A 6,596-nucleotide genomic window follows, 5' to 3' on the forward strand; every position below is an offset into this window, starting at 1 on the left:
GCATTCGACCTACTTTCATCATTATTTTTCCAATTCCATACTTCGCTCCCATACATTAGAGTTGGAACTAGAACTCCGAATTTTAATAATGAAAATTTATAGAAGACAGTTTAGATTACTTAAATGTACTGTTATAGTGCATCTTATATATCATATTTTGGCAGCCTCCGTGGTGTAGTGGTCAAGACGCTTGACTCACGCACGGAAGGTTCCGGGTTCGATTCCCGGTGAGAACACAAAAATTAAAAATGTGATTTTTCTCAAGCCTGGGTGCTCTGTGATGTAATTCACCACTGTAATTAGGCCTCCTGGCCTGTTGTGGTGCAAAAAAAAATGTAAAAAAAATCTAAAGAATTAAAAATCGGAGAAAATTACAAGTCTATTATAGAAGTTTGTGGCGGTTTTTGCTTTGGGTTTTTCATTTATAAAATTGAGGGCTTTTTTTACTAGGTAGGTACCTTCACGAAGATAAAAACATCAATAACGCATATTAATTTATTTTGTTCCTATTAGTATAATGGCGATGAACGAAAGTAGGTACCTAAGTCAAAAGTGATGGTATTTGAAAGGGGAAGTGAGGTTACTGACTGCATAATAAATGTAAACAACGAATGTCTTGAACAAGTAGAATAATTTGTGTATCTGGGATGCATGTTTTCAAGAGATGGAAGAGTAGAAAAAGATGTTGAAAGGAGAGTGAATGCGGGCAACAAAATGAACGAAGCACTAAGCTCAGTAATTGCTATTAAAAATATGTCAATCGAAGCTGAGCTGGCAGTGCACAATGGAGTTTTAGTCCCAACACTTATGTATGGAAGTGAAACATGGAACTGGCAGAGGAAGGATGAAAGCCGAGTGAACGCAGTTGAAATGCGATCTCTTATACCAATGTGTGACAGGGTTACGAATGATGAAATCAGGCGAGAGTGTAAATCTGAGTCAAGTATAATTAATAAGATTAAGAAAGGGTCTCTGCGATGGTTCGGTCACGTAGAATGAATGGACGACGAAAGAATGGTAAAACAAGTAAATATGTCGAAAATGAACGGTGACGTGAGACGAGGACGACCGAGGAAGACGTGGCATGATCAGATAAACCAATATCTGTGAAAGAAGCTAGGAATATATGCCAGGATAGACGTGTGTGGAGGTCCATTCTCTCTGCCTACCCCTACGGAGAAATGGCGTGATGGTAGTAGTAGTAGTAGAACTGTAATGGATTATTTATATAGCTCCATTTTTGTGAAAACCACCTCAAAGCGCTGTTTACCACCCCAAGTATCCCAACACGTCTTGCAGCTACAGAGCGCGTGGACTGTCAAGATTCTACATAATTCCTCGATTCCAACTGTGGTAGAATTTAATTTCAGATATGAGTTAGATTACAACACGTCTTGCAGCTACAGAGCGCATGGACAGTTGGAATTCTATACCTGTTTACGTAGGTAGGTAATTAAAGTTTGAAATCATTTGATAGTTGATGACATTTAGGATGAATGCTGACGAAATTCGATCTCTCCGGCAAATGTGTGTTAAAACTATGAACGGTATGTGCACACATGTCGAGATCCGTGGATTATGTTGGTAAAGAATGTTATTCCATATATTTTAAAGAAACTTCGCCGAACCATTTAATGCTTTAATTTTTATTTATTTATTTATTTTATTCAGAAAACATACAGTCATACAAAATAAGTACTAAAAACAACATTTTTTTAAAATAAAAAGACCAATTAAGTTTTCATAAATTAAAAAGATATAAACATTAAATGTGACAAAAAATAAAAAATAAATAAGAATTTTAAATGAGAAAAGAATAATTGTTGACATTTGCGTTTTCCATGGAGATAATAAATTAAAATAAATAAAAATACCGAATGTACACTCCAAGCCATCCACGCACACACATGAACGCACATATAAAACATACACAAACATATACATCATATGCGGCACATATACATAGCATAAACCACTCAAGATGTACATTCAGCAACTATCCCAAATAATCGACCCCATGAAGAAATTTTCTGTACAAATGCAACGTGCAGTTAAAAATGTCTACATCAATACTGAGTCTGTTATAATTTCTACAGGTACGTCTAATAAATGAATTCGAGGTATAATTGTTTTTACAAGTTGGTACATAAAAAAGGGAATTTAATCTAGTATAGCGAAGAGGACAACGGAAACCTATATTTTGTAAAAGATACGGCGAATCAACTATGTTATTGAGAATTTTGAAAAGAAAAATTAAATCATATCTAAGGCGCCTTTTTTGTAGTGATTCTATATTAAAATTGATCAAAGATGCGCCGTACCGCGTGTTCGAATACATTTTTTTATCCAATAGGGTAGTATCACACTTTTTTTTTACTAGCTCAAAAAATTGTTTGAAAAATCACTAAATGAGCTGATTTCCATTCAATTTCTATTAAGTTTACATTCTATAACTTATTAAGTTTATTTTTTAGATGGAAGATTTGAAAAATGACCACAGGTACAGACTGATGGGTGACATTCCCATCTTGAAGAGTCACGTAATCCTACATATTGCTTAATCATCTTCATCTACATGTGGCGAAACTGATGCTTCCATAACTGAATTGGAAACAGTGGGATTAGAGCTAGCCAAACCTTTTCCTCCCGTAGTGAGTACATTCGACCCACAAGTGATCGCTGTGTCACTATCATCTCCAGGATTGGATTCCCCGCCTTCTACAAGTAGGCTGCCTTTGGCTATCAATAGGCGGTTCAAACAAATTTAAATCAACGTCGTCCCTTAGGAGGAAGTAAATCAACTACAACATCCCTAGGCTGTAAAAAAATAGCCTTTTCCCCCATGAAAACAGCAACTAAAAGAAAATTGTTTACTCAGGAAGATTCTTCATCACTCATAGATGTAACGTCTGACGAAGAAACTATTTCTGCCGATATTTCAAGTTTAGGGTCTGAAGACCAAATAATTAATGCGGTTACTCCTATTAACCCGAAGCCTGTAAATGTTTATATTTTCAAACATCTATAACTAGTTTATGCGAAGTTTTTAATAATTAAATACATAATTAAGCCCCAGCTTGTGTTTTTCTTTATCCAAAATACTTTTTTTTCCAAAAAGCCTTCTTGGATTTAATTCTTTTTTTAAACGAATGGGTGTTTTATTTATATTTACAGTTCAACAAATCTTTTACAAAATGAAAATAACAGCATTGAAATAATTACAACAAAAATAATATAATAAAATTATATTTTTTAAAAACTTGAAAAGTATTTATTTATTTATTTAACTTTTTGTACATAATGTTATTTGTACATTGGCGGGCTTATTGCCAAATGGCAATTTCTTCCAACCAACCGATAAAATAAAAGTTTTATTTTTATAATTCAAGTTACAGAACATATTCAATAGAAAAAAAAAAGATTAAAAAGTTAAAAATATATAAAAATAGAAATAAATGTATTTGTTTATAAATTACCTTAAATCAAAACTATTACTCAATGGGAAAAGGGAAAAAGCGGAAAGAGGAAAAAGGAAAGGAGGAGAGATTAAGGAAGAGAAAGGAGATGTTTCTTCAGACGTGATTTAAACAGAGATAATGTAGTAACATCTTTGATGGTGGATGGGAGATGATTCCACAGTCGAGCCGCATGGACACTATATGAGTTAGAGAAGAAAGAGGAATTGTGTATCGGTATTAAGAGAGTGCCTTGAGAATGAGAACGAAGAGGTAAACCATGAACTGATAAGCGTCGAAATTTTTCACACGGGTATATTGGAGCATTAGGACTATGAAGTCCATTGAACAGAAGTGAGAGGGAGAGAAAAGTACACAGGAGAAAGTATTGATAGATATAATATATATATATAAAATACAAATATTTACCTACATAATATAAAGGTACCTAAATTAAACAAAACTACAGTAACAATGAAAGAAAAAACCTTATAGTCTTTATTCAATATTATATACATGTCATTACAATAACAAAACATAATAATAAAAAAAAGTTTTTTTGGCTCAACTTGAATTGACCTTTTTTGTTTGAAAAACATATTTGACCCGATACCTCTTAAAATTAAGATCTAAATACACCGCAAGACAAATAAATTTACGAGTTCTCAAAAAAAACTAAAATTGACATATAATGAATTATTCTTGATATTTAATTAGTTTTTTTTATATTGTTTGACATATGTGATGACTACTCGTTATTTCAAGGTTAAAATAAAAAATCTTACTCATGAATTGTACTTAGAAATTGCCATTATATATCAGGTATCAGATTACCCGAACCTTAGAGACCCATAACGGTTCATTTATGGTCGAGTGTTTGTGATGGAATAATAAAAGACATGTTATTTTTTAATTCATATTTAAGAAGTAGGTTCTTATCGCTTTATTTTAAATTAAAGTATTTTACATTTAAACATATTTATAACATTTAAAAATATTTAGTACTTAGTGAATTCACCTTTATTTTTTATAACATGTAAAATTCTATTATTTAGAGAAGCGTAAAGCGAATCTAAAATTTCTGATGTTATTTCTTCTTCCCAAACTTGAATTAAGTTTTTTTTTAATTTCTCAATGTTTTTTGTTTTTTTTTTCCCGACTTTTTTTTTCATAATCGCCCATAAATTTTCTATCGGGTTCAAATCAGGGCTATTCCCGGGCCACGTCAACGATTTTAAGCCAATTTTCTCCTTGAATTCATTGATCTATAAAAAAACAATAAATTATTTATCATGTGGTCACAAAATGCATTTAAAAATATATATATTTGTACTCACAGTGCGGACTCTATGGCACGGCGCAGAATCGTCCTGAAAAATTGGGTCCGCGGTATACTGCGTAATGTCCTCGATTGTTGGAATAATATGTTTTTTTAACACTTTTTTGTACTGAATGGCATTCATCGTACCCTGTACAAAATTTAGAGGTCCTAAACCGTATGCTGTCATGCACCCCCAAATCATCACGTAGGGTGAATGTTTAACGGTTCGAGTGACGCACGACGGATGATATCTTTCCCCACGTTTTCGTCGAACTATCTTTCTGCCGTCTGGACCAAAAAGGTTGAATTTTGATTCATCAGAGAAAACAACATTTTGCCAATCCTCCAAGGTCCAATTCTGGTGCTCTTTCGCCCAATCCAGTCTAGCCTTCTTCATTTTGTCCGTGAGTAATGGTTTCTTTGCGGGACTCCGTGCTTGGAAACCATGCTCCAACAGCCGCCTGGACACTGTTTTTACTGAAAATGTTGATGTGCAGGTAGACTGCACCTCTGCGTGTATTTCAGGTGCCGTTAAAAATCGATCGCGCATAACAATTTTTTTTATTAAGCGATCATCTCGGGCAGATGTCACGCGCCCCCGTCCGCTTCCTTTTTTCCGTTCTATGGATCCAGTTTCTTGGATTTTTTTTAATAAAAACCTCACTGCACCTTCTGAATACCCAACTCGACGAGATATTTCACAATTAGATATGTTTTCTTGCGAGAATGTGATTATTTTGGATTTTATCGCAATCGACATTTGCTTTGCACTTTCCATGATTGTTGTGTTATGTTCACTCAAACGCGGGTAAAACAAGACTGTTGAGACATTTTAAAATGTAAATATTGTAGAAAGGTGACACATAGTGTCCTTAATTTATTAAACAAAAGAAAGAGGTATCGATAAAGGATTTCTTAGAAAAAGGGTTCAGTAAAGTCAAGGGGCGCGGTAGCAGGTAAACTCGTAATTTTTTTTGTCTTGCGGTGTATGTTAATAAAATTAAAAAGAAAAGGTTAGTGAAATAAAAAAATGTATATTTAACAAAAGATAAAAATATTGAGTTTTTCAAATTAAAGTTATACATAAATAATAATTCAATATAAAACAAACACTAACCACTTTCGTAATAAAAACATATTTTTATTTGAGACATGTTTTCAAGTCAGTCAGTTTTTTTTAAATTTTTTTTAAAGTTTTATTCATTTTAACAAATAAGTAACATACATAATTGTATTTTTGTTCCCGCAAAGCCGAAGCTTGTCTGCGGGTTACATTACATTATTTTTAAACAAATTTATAAGTAAGTACATAGTTTAATAATAATTAAAGAATAAAATATATTTTTACACTTACGTTTCACTTGCTGTTTAAGAATTTTTGACTTTTTTTTTTTAATGAAATTAGGTTTTTTTCTTCACGATTTTTAGCTGGTATTAAATTGTACAGTTTTGGTACCACACTACCCATTGTTCCGTCACCATAGTAGTTTTTCTGTCGTGGTACCATCAGCTGCTGTGCCGATACTTGTCGGGTCATGATCTGGTGGTTTATTTTGGATTTAAAATTGCAATCGAGGAAATAACAAAATCAAATAATCAGGCATTTCTATTTGGGTGATTTTAAATACTTTTAATATTGTTTTAATATTAATACTCAATTTAAAGGATAAATCGAATCGAACCCGGAACCTTCCGAGTGTGAGTCAAGCGTCTTGACCACTACACCACGGAGGCCGCCAATACATGTGTTGGATCTATAGTCCATAGTCGATGACACACACGTGTTAAATTAGTTCACTTAAAATAGACTAATGACCGAC

General features: G+C 33.1%; 1 long non-coding RNA gene across 1 annotated transcript; it reads left to right on the plus strand.

Moving 5' to 3' along the window:
• The first annotated feature begins 1,370 nt into the window (after positions 1-1,370).
• On the plus strand, positions 1,371-3,075 carry LOC148277101 (uncharacterized). Its single transcript, XR_015823591.1, has 2 exons — positions 1,371-1,445; positions 2,475-3,075. It is a non-coding gene; the product is annotated as an uncharacterized LOC148277101 (long non-coding RNA).
• Positions 3,076-6,596: the final 3,521 nt, after the last annotated feature.

The sequence above is a fragment of the Micrasema longulum genome, unplaced genomic scaffold (assembly GCF_059751315.1).
Source record: "Micrasema longulum isolate JH-2025_06_02 unplaced genomic scaffold, ASM5975131v1 h1tg001083l, whole genome shotgun sequence".
In the NCBI taxonomy this organism is placed as follows: domain Eukaryota; kingdom Metazoa; phylum Arthropoda; class Insecta; order Trichoptera; family Brachycentridae; genus Micrasema; species Micrasema longulum.